General features: G+C 36.8%; 1 pseudogene; it reads left to right on the forward strand.

Moving 5' to 3' along the window:
- The first annotated feature begins 5929 nt into the window (after window positions 1-5929).
- Window positions 5930-6656, forward strand: LOC105988353 (annotated as a pseudogene).
- The last annotated feature ends 11770 nt before the right edge of the window (window positions 6657-18426 follow it).

Below are 18426 nucleotides of genomic sequence, written 5' to 3' on the forward strand. Positions count from 1 at the left end.
AGAAGAAAATATTCCTGCTTTAAAATGTAATTAGTTTGAATGAGTTTTACTTGCCTAAAAATTCTGACATCATAGATCTTTGCTTCATAGTCTTTTAGTAAACACTATTTATTTGAAATACAGGTATTTCAAATGTTAAGATAATTCAAACATTCCTATAGCTTTTCAGAAATTTACAGTGAACATTGGAAGGTAATAATTATAAAAGGAGCTATGGAAGCGCAGAGAATATGCTTTATGATGCATGGGAAGATTTGGCAGAGGCTACAAAAAATGCTGTCACTTTAAGAATGAGAAAACCTTCCTATATAGATAGAAGAGAACATTCCACAACCAGACACAAAAACTGAATTGGTATGGTTTCTGGTTTAGGGCAACGACATGGCAATAATGACGTTGCAGGGAGAAGATAAATTGGAATCAAGTTTTGAAGAGCCTTGCACAATTTAGACCTCATGCTGCAGTTAATGGGAAGTTAAGAAAGTTTGTGTGTGTGTGTGTGTGTGTGTGTGTGTGTGTGTGTGTGTGTGTGTGTGTGTGTGTGTGTGTGCCTGGGCACTGTCCCTGAGCTTCTTTTGTTCAAGACTAGTGCTCTACCACTTGAGCCACAGCACCACTTCTGCCTTTTTCTGTTTATGTGGGACTGAGGAATTGAACCCAGGGCTTCATGCATGGTAGGCAAGTACTCTACCACTGAGCCACATTCCCTGTCCCTAAGGAAGGTCTTATGAATCAGAATGGTCTGGTTTCCCCAGTGACTGAGACTATTATTTGGAGAATTAATTAGAGGGCAGGAAATTAGAAGTCATTTAAGATTTTAACAGTCTTAAGAAGAGACGGTTGGTGTTTGAACCAGGATAGGTAGAAAGGTAGGGTGAGGGCACAAAAGCCTTGGACAACAATGGATAAGATTTAAGGATCTTTTAAAAAATGGAACTGAAATATTTGGAGAGAAAGAATCCTGATGCTTTAAATTTGACATATCTGGTAGGTAAAGATGGCATGGATAAAAATTAAAAATAAGAAAGGATACCATGCTGGAATAGGAAAGTGAGTTGAAAAAGTAATGATACATTTTTGGAGGGGAAACATGTTTTAGGTCAACATACCTGTGGAGTATGCTGTGGATAGCTACAGAAAACAGCCAGGTTGGACGCTGGTGGCTCACAATGTAATTCTAGCTACTCAGGAGGCGGAAATCTGAGGATTTCCATTCAAAGCCAACCCAGGCAGGAAAGTCCATGAGACTCTCATCTTCAATCAATTACCAGAAAACCGGAAGTGGTGGTGTGGATCAAAGAGGTAGAGTGCTAGCCTTGAGCAAAAGAGTTCAGGGACAGTGCTCAGGTCCCGAGTTAAAGCCATGACCATCTCCGCCAACAAAAAGAAGACAGCCAAAGATAAGAGGGTAAAGAATTCAGTTGAATATAGTTGAATTATGCATTTCAAAATCATAACAAATGATCTTCAGGGCAGATACCTGTAATCTCACCAAATGATAGGTATAGGTAAGAGCTGGGTGGAGGATGGAGACCTTATCTGAAAAAATAAGGGGAAGAGCTGAGGGTGTGGCTGAAGAGGCAGAACCCTTGCCTAGTAGACACAGGACCTTGAATTCAAACCATGAAACATAGACTACATTTAAAAAGGGAGAGCTAATTGCAGAATCCTGAGATGTATATAAGACAGGTGTGATGTAGCATAGAATTTGAAACACAGAAGAATTCTGAAATCTAAACACTGTCTTGATACTTCTATTTATAGAACAATAACATTAAATATTGCTGTCTTGCTTTGTTTTTTGGGTCCGGTCATGGGGCCTGAACTCTGGGCCTGGATGCTGTCCCTCAGCTCTTCAGCTCAAGGCTAGTGCTCTACCACTTGAGCCACAGCAGTGCCACTTCTGGCTTTTTTTTTGCCGGTCGTGGGGCCTGAACTCTGGGCCTGGGCGCTGTCCCTCAGCTCTTCAGCTCAAGGATAGTGCTCTACCACTTGAGCCACAGTACCACTTCCAGCTTTTTCTGCTTATGTGGTGCTGAGGAATCGAACCCAGGGCCTCATGCATGTAAGGCAAGCACTCTACCACTGAGCCACTTTCCCAGCCCTGGCTTTTTTTTTTTTTTTTGCTTACATGGTGCTGAGGAATCAAACCCAGGGCCTTGGGCATGCAAGGAAAGCACTCTACCACTGAGCCACTTTCCCAGCCCTGGCTTTTTTTTTTTTTTTTGCTTACATGGTGCTGAGGAATCAAACCCAGGGCCTTGGGCATGCAAGGAAAGCACTCTACCACTGAGCCACCTTCCCAGCCCAATATTGCTGTCTTGCTAATGATAGCTTTGCATTTCCATTGTCAATTGGTAAAAGTTAAGTTTTCAGATCATGATAGATACCTAGAAATTTATGGATGAATTGTCTCTATATTGTGGCTCTAAGAACCTGCAAGTATATCACAGTTTTCAGTGCATAGTCTGGGTCTATTGGCCTATTTCAGCTCTATGTAAGAATTTAGGTTTTAAACTCCAGTTTTTCTACTTATCTAATTGAGTACCAGGGATAATAACTGAAGGGTTTGCTGGTATGTGTGTGCACCTTTAAACTGGAGATGTCAAAATGCTGTACAAAACTCTTGACATGGTGTGTCTTGCAACTTGAAAACATTCACTGCCAGCCATGATGATTTTTTTTAATTCCAATTACAGTAAAACAGCTATATTTTTTAGAGGAAATCTGGGATTCTTTCTTAAGTATAATTTCTATGAAGGTGACTTGCTTTTAAATCTAGTCTCCATCATGTAGAAAAGTATGACCAGTGCAGTGTGAAAATCTTTTCCATTTGTTTAATGACATTTTAAAATCATTCTATGCCATGACTCCATTTGTAGAGACAATCTGAAGGAAATGTTTTCTCTAAAAGTTTTCTCTAAAAGTATGCAGCACATTGCATTAAATGGAAGCATTAGGAACAAATTGGAACATATTTTGAGATGATAAACACCTCAAAGTAGTTTGTTAATGGGATGTTTTGATGAAAGTGGTGTTGACTAATTATGTCTCTGTAGATAAGTTCTTTCCTGAAAGCCATGGTATGACATTAACTGCTCATGTTTGATTATCTGTCACACAAAAGCTTTAACTTTGTGAATAACTAAATGAGCAAATTGCTAGTTTATTTTTGTTTCATTATGGAAACATTAGTCTTCATTTCACAGAGGCCTTACAACAAAGCACATACGTCTCCGTGATCTGATTGTATGCAGAACTTCAGAACACTCTAGGTTCATTCACACAATGGTAGTTGTTTTTCACTGTTTCCTGGGTTAGGATGATGACTCTATTTAATGAACAGAAATGTCCTTCTCTTGTATCTTTCTTAAAAAATTATTGACAGTCCATGCACCACAAGCATCTTGCAACATTTTACTCAATTATTTCTCTTTGGAATGCTATATTCTGGTATGTTTAAAAATGTATTTTAGAGTTGAATTGTAAAAACTTGTACTTGACTAATAAATGCAATCTCACTTTATGAGTCTGTGGTTGATGGAGAATAACAAGAGTTGAATTTCATTCTGAGATAATTTCTTTTTGTACTTCTTATTCAAATTCATCTTCTGGGATATTTATTAGGTTACACAACACAAAATACTGAAAAAATATATCAAACCTTCCGCAAAGACAAAATATCTCAAAAATTCATGAATTCATTACAGTTTTTATGTGTTTCATCTTAAAAAACCTTGGACCTAATCCTACAGCTTGCCGAAAAGTAAGACTTTTCTTATTTTCAGGTGAATAAAGGTAGTTAAAAGCAAAACCATTTGAAAGCAGAAGGTTTTACACTGATACCTTGGCATCAGTCTAATGGTTCACTTACTCAAAGGACTGTATTTATTAAGAAAAATGGAATTTTTGTCCCTCCATTTTTTGGAGGACTGGGGCTTGAACTCTGGGCTTGGGCACTGTCCCTTAGCTTTTTTTTTTTTTTTTTTGGCAGTTGTGGAGCTTGAACTCTAGGCCTGGATGCTGTCTTTCAGCTCAAGGCTAGCACTCTACCACTTGAGCCACAGCACCACGTCTGGCTTTTTCTGTTTATGTGGTGCTGAGGGATCGAACCAAGGCCTCATGCATGCAAGGCAAGCACTCTACCACTGAGCCACCTTCCCAGCCCCGGTCTCTTAGCTTTTTTGTTCAAGGCTTGTACTCTACTACATCAGCCACAGCTCCACCACTTGTTTTTTGGTGGTTAATTGGAGAAAGGGTCTTAGGGACTTTCTTGCCTGGGCTGTCTTTGAACTGTGATCCTCAGACTTCAGCCTCCTGAGTCAGTCTCCCAAAGGTTTTCCTACAAGACCACTGATGCTCTAATTGTCATTTCAGGGAGCTCTGGATCATTTTGGTTAAAACAAAGCATTTGGTATGTCTCTTGTAGTCTTATTGGAAGACCAGCAGTCTCCAAGATCCTTAATTTCTTGGCTGAAAGGGAGGGCCCATTTCATGGCAGAGAGGACACCCACTGGCTATAAACTCCCCAAACACCTATCTGTTGGTAAGCAATCGTGAAGGTTCCTACTACTTGTGTTCCTGACTCAGTCTCCCTCTCTCATGTCAATGATTCCTGCAGGCTGCACACACAGTGTGAATGTGGAGGCCTGAATACCCCACACTGCTTGTTGGAAATGGGGAGCTAGATCTCCATCAGCCTCAGAAAGCTGAGACAATAGGTCTCATCTATGAAGGGCAGGGCAGATCACCACAGTGCTGGACAGTTAGCTACTTCAGTGCTGTGAGCATATAATCAGTGACAGTGTTGTGAGGTGTGGTAGAGAACAAATATGAACACTCATTTGAAAGACCCAAGAAGAAGTGTTTAAACTTTCTTCCTATGATATGCTGATTACTTCTACTCTTTCCCAAACATATGAAGAAGATAGTAATAATGGTCTGTACAGTAGATAAAGAAGCTAAGGTTTAAAAGCCCAAGTGCAGAGCTTCTGAGCAATGATGCTATCTATAGTGGCCTCCATTTATTCAAATTAGAGATTGGCTCTGAAAACTCTGTAAACACAGATTAAATAATAGAAGAGCACCTAGGGGGAGTGTTAATGGCAATGGTCCACTCTGCTCTCTTTCTGGGGCAGGGGGAAGGGGAGAATTACACACACTGCTCATTTTTATCTCTATGGAATGACTTTGAGCTACAGGTAGTCTTTTGCATGCTCTAAGGAACTTGAAGGAAGGCGGTACGGGGAGAAGACAGCAAATTCCACATCTTTGTTGTTCCACTTTAGTAGAGAAGGTTTATTGTAAGTAAGTCAGGGTTTTATGGGGCACTGTTAGGTTGAGTCACATTCTTTCCTACAGTGGAAAGAAAGGGGAAAACTCATTTGTTTAAAAAGGAAAGATTCTTAAAATCAGTAGGAAATAGATTTTTTCAAAGGTTAAAATTTTTCTCCCTTGACATTTTCTGTTATATTATTATGTTCTTTTTTTATATTTTGGTTGGGATGAGACCTTTTGATTTGCTTTATTTTTGTTTGTCTTAAAGAAATTGGGGCCTTTTGTTTTAGAATTGTGTTTTTTCCCTTCCCCTCCCCAAATTAGAGAAGTGTAGATACAAGATGCAGGGCACCAACATCAAATACAGTGAAAACAGGGGTTATGTTGTGGGGGAGGAACATACAAAGAAACAAAAAAAATCACATGGTACATTAAAATACGTTATAAACAATAGCAGGAAAGACAAAAATAATATTTGTGTCACTGTCTTGGGGTGCATTTCACTTAACATCATCTTACATGGTCCTATGTACATAGCTTTTGACCTTTTCTACTTGTTCTAAAATCAAAATGCTTAAATAGGGACACAGGTTGACCCATTGTAACGATGAGATGTACAAGACACTGTCGAAAACGAACTTTACATTGCAGTACATTGAGCTCCACAGAGGCAGCGCAGGGGCAAGTGAGAGCCGGACGGGCACCGAGCGACTCTGTGCCTCGCGGAGGAAAAGCTAAACATGGGCAGAGGAGATCCTAAGAAGCCGAGAGGCAGAATGTCATCATATGCATTCTTTGTGCAAACTTGCCAGGAGCAGCACAAGAAGAAGCACCCGGATGCTTCCGTCAACTTCTCAGAGTTTCCTAAGAAGTGTTCAGAGACGTGGAAGACTATGTCTGCTAAAGAGAAAGGGAAATTTGAAGATACGGCCAAGGCAGACAAGGCCCGTTATGGAAGAGAAATGAAAACCTACATCCCTCCTAAAGGGGAAACAAAAAAGAAGTTCAAGGATCCCAATTCACCCAAGGGGCCTCCTTCGGACTTCTTGTTCTGTTCTGAGTATCGCCCTAAAATCAAAGGGGAACATCCTGGCCTGTCTATTGGTGATGTTGCAAAAAAACTGGGAGAGATGTGGAACAACACTGCTGCAGATGACAAGCAGCCTTACGAAAAGAAGGCTGCGAAGCTGAAGGAAAAACACGAAAAGGATATTGCTGCCTACAGAGCTAAAGGAAAGCCTGATGTAGCAAAAAAAGGAGTTGTGAAGGCTGAAAAGAGCAAGAAGAAGGAAGAGGAGCAAGATGAAGAAGATGAGGATGAAGAAGAGGAGGAAGATGAAGAGGATGAGGATGAAGATGAACAGGATGGTGATGAATAAGTTGGTTCTACTGCAGTTTTTTTCTTGTCTATAAAGCATTAAACCCCCTGCACACAACTCACTCCTTTTAAAGAAAAAAAATGTAAGGCTGTGTAAGATTTGTTTTTAAACTGTTCAGTGTCTTTTTTTGTATAGTTAACACACTACCGAATGTGTCTTTAGATAGTGCTGTCATGGTGGTATTTTCAATAGCCACTGACCTTGCCTGGTGCAGTATGGGGGTTGTAAATTGGCATGGAAATTTAAAGCAGGCTCTTGATGGTGCACAGCACAAATTAGTTATATATGGGGATGGTAGTTTTTCATCTTATACGAAATAATTGTTCTGTTAACTGAATACCACTCTGTAATTGCAAAAAAAGAAGTTGCAGCTGTTTTGTTGACATTCTGAATGCTTCTAAGTAAATACAATTTTTATTTAAAAAAAGAAAGAAAACGAACTTTACAACTTTGGTGGGGGGGTGGTTGTGGAAGTGGGAGGGAAGGGATGGTAGGGGAAAAACAAAGGAGGAGGCAACAATGCTCCATAGGAAATGTACTCATTACCTTGCTCATGTAACTGTAACCCCTCTGTACAGTATTTTTACAATAAAAATGTACAAAAAGAATAACTATTTTTCTTTTAAATTTTGTAAGATCATGTTTTCCCAAGAAAATAGCAAATCATTTTATTTGGTTCAAGGTTACAATATAGTTGTTGAAAAAGTTTATGGAGTCCTTATTTGTTTAAGAAATGTACATTTGAATTGGATGTATCTCAACAGACAAGACAAAGTTTTTTCTATCTTAAAGGAATTTAAGTAATGGTTTTTTTGATTACTGCCATCATGTTTACATAATGCAAGCGATTTTACTGAACCCTGTTTTATAGACATCAGTCCAAAACTCTGTTTTGTTTTTTTTTAATATTGTAAAGGTGATACAGAGGGTTACAGCTATATAAGTCAGGAAATGAGTACATTTCTTCTTGAACAGTGTCATCTCTTCCCTCATCTTCTCCCACTTTCTCCCTCCCAACCTTTCTCCCTCACAAGTTTACTTTCAACATAGTGTGTAGTGAGTATCACTGCTGCATTTGTTCATTCTTTGTCCCACGATTTCTGTGCTCCCCCAAATGGATTAATTTACATATAAGAAAAAACGTACAGAAGTAAAAAACAGTGACAAGGTAGTGGGGGAGACATCACAAAAATAACAAAAAACATCTTGTTTCCACTTCTTGGAGTTCATTTTGATAACTATTATTTTATATGGTTGTATGCACATAGTTATTGAGCCTTTGTGATCCTTGCCTAAGAATATCCATCTTTGGTTTCACTGTGAGAATGTTTAGTGTCCTGTTTGTCATGTCCAAGTGTAAATTTTTTTGTCTTTTACCATCTATTGTATTTACCTGTTTATCCTGTCAAGTGTAATTTTTTATCTTTTTTAATCTTTTATTATCTATTGTGTTTACTTATAGATTTATAGGTACATTCTAATTATGAGAAATGAGGGAAGCCATGCAACCTATATTTCTTTGGGTCTAGCTTATTTACTTAATATAATTTTTCCCAAGTTTTTCCATTTCCCTACAAATGGGGCAATATGGAAGAATAGAATTCCATTGTGTATATATACCTCATTTTCTTGATCCATTAGTCTACTGAGGGGCATCTGGGTTGGTTCTATATTTTTGGCTATGGTAAACAATGCTGCAATGAACATGGTTGTGCTGGTGGCTTTAATGTGGCCTGGTTTGTGATCAATTGAGTAAATGCCCAGGAATGGAATTGCTGGGTCATAGGAAAGCTCTATGTTTAGTCTTTTGAGCACCCACCATACTACTTTTCAGAGTGTTGAACAAGTTTACATTCCTGCCAATAGTATAATAAGATTCCCCTTGGCTATATCCTTGCCAGCACCTGTTATTGCCATCTTTCTTAATAATGGCCATTCTATCTGGGGTGAGGTGGAATCGCAATGTTATTTTGATTTGCATTTCTTTTATGGTAAGAGATGTTGAAAATCTCTTCATGTTTCTATTGTTCATTCTTACCTTCTTCTTCTGAAAAATCTCACTTTAAGTCTTAAGCTCGTTTATAATATCTTTTGTTGTTGTTGTTGTTGTTGTGGTTGTGGGGCTTGAACTCTGGGCCTGGGCACTGTCCCTGAGTTCTTCAGCTCAAGGCAAGTGTTCTACCACTTGAGCCACAGTGCCACTTCCTTAAGCTCATTAATTAACTAGGTTGTTTGAGGATTTTTTTGGAGAGGTTTAATTTTTTTGAGCTATAATTACATTTTAGATATGAGGCCCTTGTCTGATACATAGCTAGTAAAGATCTCCTATTCTATTTATCTTGCTAGCTATGTCTGTTTTATGAAGAAACTCTTCAGTGTGATGCAGTCACAGTTATCCAGCCTTTTTTTGATTTGTTGTGATTCTGGATTTTAGGAGCCAAGGAGCCCTAGTGTTTCCCCTATCCCTTCCTGTAATATTTTTCATGGTGTTTGGCCTTACATTGATCTTTGATACATTTGGATTTGATTCTAGTGCACGGTGATATATAAGGATCTAGCTTCAGCCAATTCTGCCAGCACCATTTGGTGAAGAGGCTATCTTTTTTCTATCCTGTGTTTTTGGCTCCCTTACCAAGTATTAGGTGGCTATAAGTCTGTGTGTTTATCTCTGGGTCTTCTATTATATTCTATTTGTCCTCAGGCCTATTCTTGTGCCTTTACCAAGCTGTTTTTATTTCTATGGCTTTTTAATAGAGTTAAAGTTTGGTATTGATATTCCTCCAGTACTGTTCTTCCTGCTAAGGATTGCTTTTGCTATTTGGATTCTTCTCTTTTTCCATATGAATTTTTGGATGGTTTCCTCTATATCATTGAAGAATGTTGGGAGTTTGATGGGTATTACATTGAATTTGTAGATAGCTTTGGGCAGTATTGCCATTTTCACAATGTTAATCCTTCTAATCCGTGAGCATGGGAGGTTTATCCAGTTCCTTCAATTTGCTTTGATTTCTTTTTTCAGATTTTTGAAGTTTTCATCATAGAAATCCTTCAAATCTTTGGATAAATTAATTCCTAGGTGTTTTTTTTTGTTTTCTTTTGTTTTTGAGGCTATAATGAATGGAGTTGCTTTCCTGATTTCAATCTCACTCTTCTCATTGTTGGCATATAGAAAAGCTACTGCTTTGGGGGGGTTAATTTTATACTTTGCTACTTTGGCAAAGTTTTGGATCAGTTTATGTAACTTTTTTCTTTAAGTGCAGGTTCATGCATCTGCCTAGAGGGATAGTTTTACTTCATCTTTCCCTACTGGTATCCCTTTTATGAAAAATTCTGTTGTAATGTAAAGAAAAGAAATATCAACAAATTATTTCTGCAAGGAACATAAATGAAAGCTTCCTGTCTTAGATTCCAAGGTCAGCATTCTTCATTCTGTGTGGCACAATCTGTGTGGATGATGGGCTCAGTGCTTAGCTCTTACAATTTCAAACTCAAAGAATCATAGAATCATAGAAACTCTTAAATGGTTTTAGTATTTCTGACATACAACACATCTATTTTGTTGTATTTCTAGTTTATTCTTTAAAAAATCAACATTCAGAATTTACAAAAAGAAAATATAAAATGAGGGTAAGTTTAACAAGTTAGACAGGAAATGTAATAATTCCCTTACTTATGTAACTGTGACCCCTTTATACATCACCTTGACAGTAAATTTTTAAAATTTTACATTTCCTTAACTACCAATTAAAAGTATGAAAATATATTGTGTAATCTTTCCCTTGTATATGTACCCATTGGCGCAATTCACTAGATTCTTAGAACTAAAGTCAAAACACAGTGGCATATATATGATGGTTTGATTGGCAAAAACAAAGCCTTCCTCCTCACAGAACAGGAGGCTAGAAGTCCAAGATCAATGTCAGCTGAGTTGGTTTCTTTTGCCAGCTCTGTTAACTGTTTATTCTGTCTCCCTCTCTTCACTTCTGGTGGTTGCCATTAATCCTAATATTCTTTAGGTTTAGAGAATCTTAACCCTAAATGACTAGATACTCAATTTTCCAGGTACATTAATAATTGTTTTTATTGATGAAATCAATGACGAAACTCATTACTAGAGGTCAATTTAGCTTTGCAAAAGAAATGGAGTTTCTTAAAGGTCTGTTAAAAGTTTAGATATTAGCAACCAGTGATTGAAACCCTAAACTTAAAGAAAAATTGAGAAAAGCTCTTTCAACCCTATATAATATGCAAAAAATGAGGGATTTCAAAAAATATTTCTTGATGCAAATATTCATGTCTCAAGATAAATAGAAACTGTGTGTTTTATGATTCTGACACTCCAATCAGCTCAGATGGGATGGCAATGCATCACAAAAAGTGAGTCAAGAGAGACTGATCCATTGAGAGGATTCAATAGCTAAGCCTTTCTCCAGTTTTTGAAAGAGAGACCTATACCTAGCGATCAATACTTTCAGATACTGATTTTTAATACATTCACATTTCTGCATTCCTTCAAGTAGGACAGGTGAATCTATATTTTTGTTCTTGTATAATTTCAGTTTTCTTCTCTAGCCGTTTGTGTCTGGAGAGCACTAACCATGAAGGATGTGGCTATCCATCTAAGGAATTCTTAAGCTCAGGACAGCAATCATTGATGTAATGGCATCTCAGTTCAAACAGCAGAAATCTTGCTTTCTACTGGTCATTGCCTCTTTCTTTAAAATACATTATAAATGCATCAAAAGGAGCAGGTTAAAGCTTGATTACCCAAGGATTATTTCATAAAAAAGGTTATTTTCCAGTCCATTGCTTTAAGAAGTGTTCTGACTTTTCAGTCAAATGAGGCCTTAAATAATTGCACAATTTGCTTAGATTATAGCTGTACCTGGGGACTTCTGTGTTCAATAAACTATTTCAGGAGCAAGATTTTTTTATTAATTTACAAATAATGCAATTTCTACAGACAACACACATTAACAGCATTTAAGAATTAAAACAAAAACCAAGAAAAACAGGTAATATTTTTCTGGCAAAGTGCTATGCTATACAATAATTATAAAATACAAAATATGCACATAAACATGAGGAAGAGCCAGATGGTAGATTGAGAGTTTTTACCATTTTTGCTCTGTCAGTGAGAAGAATCAATCTAGTGACACACAAGTGACCAGAGTCTGAAGAAAGGAGTTCATGAGGACCCAGGAAATTATAGAGAAGCCATCAGAGCAGAAGAAAAGTGTCAGAGCTAGGAACCCAGCTCCTCCAGCAAGGGGCAGAGAAACTAAAGATGAAAATACCAATTTAAATCAAACAATCTGGCTAAGGGATCGCCAAATCCAGCCTCAGAAATTCAGGCAACCTGAAAGCCTTATCTCCAACCCAGAGAGGTGGGTGGCAGTGAAGAATCCATTGTGAGAAGCTGGATGAAGAGAACCAAGACATTCTGTGTCCTCAGACATAAAGAATTTGGAATTCTACTTTCTGCCTAAAGAAAATGATAGCTGATATCAGCCTTCAAGGTAGAGGGCCATCTCCATATCCACCTTACCTACAAACTTCACACTGGTCTTATTTGAAAGACTTACAGTCTGAATAGAGGCTTGAAGCTTAAAATTAAGTACAGAGCATACAGGGAAGATTAGGCCTTAGGCAAACCATCATCTTACTTGTTATCTAGAGCCTACTTTCTAGAACCAAAGCATGTAAGTGCCTCCACACAGAAATACAGAACAGGCTCACTTTGTATGGTTTTCTTTTCTGTAGAATCATAGTACTACATTGACTGTTTCTTTTTTTAATGATTTTATTGTCATGAAGGTGTTATACAAGAGAGTTACCATTTCATAAGTCAGGGACGCTGCCATTTCTTTTTTCCTGGACAGTGTCACCCCTTCTTTACTTTTCCTTGTGGCTGTTGTTTTATACCTGGAAACAATTACTTCATTACCTAGATTTAGCAGATTAACAGACAGCGACTGTACTTGGAGCTTTTGGTCTTACTTGCTTTTTATTGTGGTCTCTTCACTGTATTTGTTTTTTTTTTTGTTCTGAATTTTGTTTGAGTATGGTTAATTCATCACTCTTTTTAGTGATTAAAACATTACATTTTCTTGATCCAACCAGCCACTGAGGGGCATCTGGGTTGATATCCTATCTTGGCTGGTAGATTTGCTGTGGACTGGTTTGTGTTCTATTGGATACATGCCCAGGAATAGAATTGCTGGGTCATAGAATAGCTCTATGTTTAGTCTTTTGAGGAACCTTCATACTGCTTTCCAGGATGGTTGAATAAATATACATTCCCACCAACAGTGTAATAGAGTTCCCTTTTGGGCATATCCAAGCCAGCACCTGTTATTGTTAGTTTTCTTTTTTTATATATTAGTAAGTTTTTTATTGTGAAAATACCATACAGAAGGGTTACAATTACATGAGCAAGGTAATGAGTACATTTCTTATTAAGCATTGTTGCTTCCTCCTTTGTTTCCCCTTACCATCCTTACCACCCCTCCTCCCCGTCAAAGTTTCTCATTGTTACAATAAGTCCACCTGTATCCCTATTTAAACAATTTTTTCCTTTCCCTCCCAAAATTATACCAACATCAAATACAGTGAAAACAAGGGTTATACAGTGGGGGAGGGAATACAAAGCAACAAAGAAATCATCTTATAAATATGTTAGAAACAATTGAAAGAAAGAAAAACCATTTGAGTTCTTATCTTGGGGTTCATTTCACCTAACATCAACTTATCTGACTGTTTCTGTGTGTCTCAGACATATATTAGTTATTGCAAATAAGGGAAACCATGGGACCTATGTTTCTTTGGGCCTGGTTTACTTCACTTAATATAATTTTTTTTGGAAAAAATATTGCTAGTTTTCTTGATATTGGTAATTCTAACTGGGGTGAGATAGAATTTCAAGGTTGTTTTGATTTGCATTTCTGATTTGCATTTCTTTTATGACCAGAGATGTTGAATATCTCTTCATGTGTCTATTGTCCATTCTTACATCTTCCGAGCAGTCTTTAAGTCTTTAGCGTCTTTTTGAGTTGGGTTGTTTCTTTGAAGATAAAGAATGATACTTTATCATAAAGAATGATACTTTACCATTCATAAAGAAATGGAAAGCCTTGGAAAAATCTATATTAAGCAAAGTAAGACAGACCCAGAGAAACATAGGTTGCATAGTTTCCCTCATTTGTGGTAACTAGAATGTGCCTCTAACTCTACAAGTAAACACTCTTGATGGTAAAAAAAAAACAAATTAAAAAGCACTGGGACATGGTAAATTAATTATGTGGGGCTCAAAGCATTCACACACAGTGAGACCAAAGGAGGATATTCTCAGGAGAGGATCACAAAGGAGGATATTCTAAGGAGTAGAACACAAAGGCACAATACCTATGTGCAACTGATCATATAAAACAATAGTTATCGAAATGAACTCCAGGAAATGGAAAAAGAGGGTTTTACTTTGTTTTTGGGGGCCACAGAAATGAGGTACAAAGGGTGCACAAATGGAACAGTGGTACTCACTTGTGGGTGGGGACAGGAGGGAAAAACTGGGAGAGAATGAGGAAAGGAGTGACATTTTCCAAAAAGAAATGCAGCTTTTACCTGACTTACGTAACTATAAGCACTCTGTGTATCTCCTTTATAATAAGAATAAAAACATTTAAAAAATAAATGGAGCTTACAACATGAAAGAATATTACACTGTATTTCTATTAGACTATTAGACTATTGGTCATTTTTTAAAAAAAACAAATATGTTTGGCTGATATTTGAAATTGTGTTTTTCTAATGGTATCAATAATTAAAGAGTACCTGAGTTATACTTTATAGTACTACTCTTTATACCTAAGAAATCTGCCTTTTAGAAATTTTTTGTGACTTGTTTAAAAAAAACTTTGAAATGATAAAACATAAACTGAAATTCACTTCATGTAATAGGCAATTCAATAATTTGGCAACAAAAACCAGAGCCTATCCATAAACAGACACTTATTAGTGTCAGCCCTACGCAGTGTCCTTAAGGTCTCCTGAACTTCCTGGGTAGGGAAAGGGATGAACATTGAAGTTCTTTACAGGCAGAATAGATAGCCTGAAGTTAGGACTGTGATCCAAGTGTCTCAAATAAGTTAGTAAAGGAACTGATATTGAGCCTAATAAAATAGCAGACTACCATCTTTGTGAGTCATACGAACCTTCTACATTTTAACAGGAAAAGAATTTCTTCTGCATGAAATTGTTTCTGCTTTTGTTTTACTTTGGTTTTTTGATGGGATGTGTGTGTGTGTGTGTGTGTGTGTGTGTGTGTCTGTGTGTGTTTAAAGAATTGTTTCTTGGGCAGGATATGGCTTAAGTGATAGCCTAGCAAAGTGCAAAGTCCAGTTCAAACTCTACCAAAAAAAAACAAACCCAAAAGTTTAATGTTGAATATCTTGGAACAATGATAAATACTATATTTTCCAGATATTGGTAGATAAGTCTTAAAAGACACTCGGTCTTGGGATGATAAAGCCCAACCTAGCTCTCTGCTGTCTGGTGTACCAACTTGCTATCTCTCCAGGTGCAATTCTAAATAAAACTGCTTAGTCTTTGGGAAAAATTATCTTAAGACATTATACTTTATGGTTCATATCAAGACAAGAAAGGAGATGGATCCTCAACAACCTCTGAGGGATTTATTTGCCAAAACGTGGTGGTACTGGCTCCCCGAACATCTAAGAGACATTCTTCAAGAAGAGGGAAAAGGCAGCTGTCATTCACAGAGACAAGGAGAGTGGTGAGACTGTCACTCTAAAGGGATTCGTAGGGGAAAAAAGACTTTTCCTATGGACTATGGGCATTCTTTCATTCGCTAAGGTATTTTAAATTTTTTCCGGTTTTTATTCTAATTTCTTTATTTTGGCCTCCTTATTTCCAGCACACATCTGTGCCTTGTGAGTTAGCACTTTGGACTGTTAAATAGCAGAAGGCAAGAAACTTACAGTCTTGTTGATGTTGTGGCCTCCAGGCTACAATCCAGGGCAAGAGTCTCTGTGGAACAAAAGGAAGCCCAAAGGCACATACACAGGAAGACTGTGATGAGATCACCTTGGGGGGAGGAAGGAAGCTGAGACCCACTTGCCAGTTACACAGAAAAGACAACTCGGGAAGCAGGAATAGCATTAACCCTTTGAATAAACTCATAAGTATCTAGTGTAGTTTTACTTTCTGAAGCAATGATGTATATATCTAACAATGTTATATATGTTAAGTCGCTTGGTCATATTCACAAATATAGTAAGGGTCCAATATTCATACCCAAGTATATGATTTCAGATCCCTTGGAATTGTATGTTGTGAATAAGTCAAATTTGTTAAATACCAATATGTAAAACAACAGAGCGGAAATACACAGCGTTACCCCAGAAATGAGCTATGAAAATGGAATTGTCTGTCCCTACCGAGGAAGTGGAAGGTATGTGTTTTAGAGACAAGTTGAGCAATGACGTTCTGCATTTTGTGAAATAAAGCAACAAGATTTTCTACTTCCTGTTAAAAATATTTAACAAATCAAGGTCACTAAAGAGAATAATATGTCACATGCTCTCTAGTAAATAAAAATCTGTTATATCAGAATGAAGACTATCAATTGGAATTTATCATAGACAACTCAAAGGAAGATAGCTCTAAACATGTTTTTGAAGTAAGTAGTGTTTTATGAATAAAGATAATAATGAATATAGGATATTAAAATGCAGGTAATTGGTGCATTTAAGAGATTCTCCCCCTCCTTGAATTAAACAACCTGTCTGGAGACTGTTTTGGAAAGTATAGATCTTGATAAGCTTGGTAACTATAGTTACAACCATCTCTTTTTCAGCAATGTAAAATACTGTATCATCATCTTAGAAATCATTTTGAAAGATTTAATGAGCTAAACAACCATTTTTCTAGGCCTTATTCCTATTGTTGAGTGAGAGCCATAATTGTCCCTATTTATGACAAAAGCGATATCTAGCTACCAAGCAGAGACAGGATGTGAATGCTAATGTCTTACTACTTAGAGAACAAGTCTTTTAATTAAAAAAATTCCCTTGGAAAATGTTTTTCTTCTCTTCATTAAAATAACTAATTTGTTTAATTAATGATGATTCCGAAAGACACTTGTAGAGAATGACTCTATTAAATTGTAATTGGACGATCTATACAAATTTGACCCCAAAAAATCAGTATAACAAGGAGTTCTAGAAATGTTCATCAAAGACTAAAACATTCCTTCCAAAATCAGAGAACAATGATCATAAAGGGAAGAGCGAAAAGTGGCTTGGTAATGTAAATCATATGCTACGCTACTGTCTTTCCAATGGTTTAGAAGAAAAGATGTTAACAAAACTTTTCTATCTCCCTAGCTCTTACTTATGTAAGAACATTTATAAGGATTTGAAAATTATTACTACTTCTGTTATACCTTTGAATTGATAGAGAAACATTTTAGTAATGATACTTTAAAATAAACCGCCAATCTCAGCTGTTTTGACGTTTTCTCTGTTTATGTTTCCGTCCTGGATGCAGGGGTCTGAGTTTGACATGGGCTGAGGAACTGATGTGTGTGGGTAGTTACTGATTCCAGACTTGATTCCATGGTGAACAACAAAGATGGCTAGAAAACCTGTATCTTAGGGCACATGAAATAATCTGAGTGCCAATTTTGACTTGTTAAAAAAATTAAAAACCTTTCTTTTCATACCTGAAGAATGGACTTCAAAGTGAATTCTGAGACTTCACAGTTTTATTGGGTTCCCCGCTCTGACCTCTGGAATGTCTGCTTGAGGTTAGTTGTACTTTAGGGATAAATACATTTTTGATGGCTTGAAGAATCATCCCTTAAAATTTCCTTACCAATTTAGAAAAAATATTTTTCTATCCTTGACTTGAATATCTTTGAATAAATAAATTTATTTTGTTTCATTTTCTGAAACAGATATGACTGAGCTATAAGAAAGTAGGAAATGTACTTATTACCTTGCTCATGTACTCATGTAACTATATCCCCTTTGAATAGTATTTTTACAATAAAAACACATTAAAAAATAAAAAATAAATAAAAAGAAAGTAGAGCTGGCTTTTGGTAACACAAAACCCAACAGGAAGTTCTCAACTTGCACCAGGAGCAAGGCTTCTTAAAAAACAAAAACAGTATGTTTTGCAGCATACATTTGGTATCCTTAAATGCTTAACTAAAAGTAAGTTTAAAAATAAAATTAATCGATCATTTGAAAACTCAAAATATCCAAAATATAAACTTAAAAAAACCAGCAAAAGTGATCTATAGTAAATAATGTCTATTTGGTATATGAAAAAGGAGAGATTCCTGCAAAATTAGGAATAAAAATTAATGTAGTCTCTGTGGAGATCACTCTATAAAGTCAACTTGCAAGAGATCTCTCACACATCCATGTTTATTGAAACACTATTCACAATAGGTAAGCTATGTAATCAACCTAACTGACCAATATCCAACATGGATCAAAGACTGTAGTATGAATGTATATGTAGATAGATGAGAGATATACATGGAGTATTATTCAATCATCATGAAGAATAAAATCGTGTTATCTGTATAGAACTGGAGATACCCAGGTTGAGCTAAATAAGCCTAGCTCAAAAAGGCAAATATGGCTTTTTTTTCTTTTCTTTTCTTTTTTTTTTTTTTGCAGTTGTGGGGCATGAACTCAGGGCCTGGGTGCTGTCCCTGAGCTCTTTTTGCTCAAGGCTA

Source organism: Dipodomys ordii, unplaced genomic scaffold (genome assembly GCF_000151885.1).
Source record: "Dipodomys ordii isolate 6190 unplaced genomic scaffold, Dord_2.0 Scaffold48, whole genome shotgun sequence".
Taxonomy (NCBI): Eukaryota; Metazoa; Chordata; class Mammalia; order Rodentia; family Heteromyidae; genus Dipodomys; species Dipodomys ordii.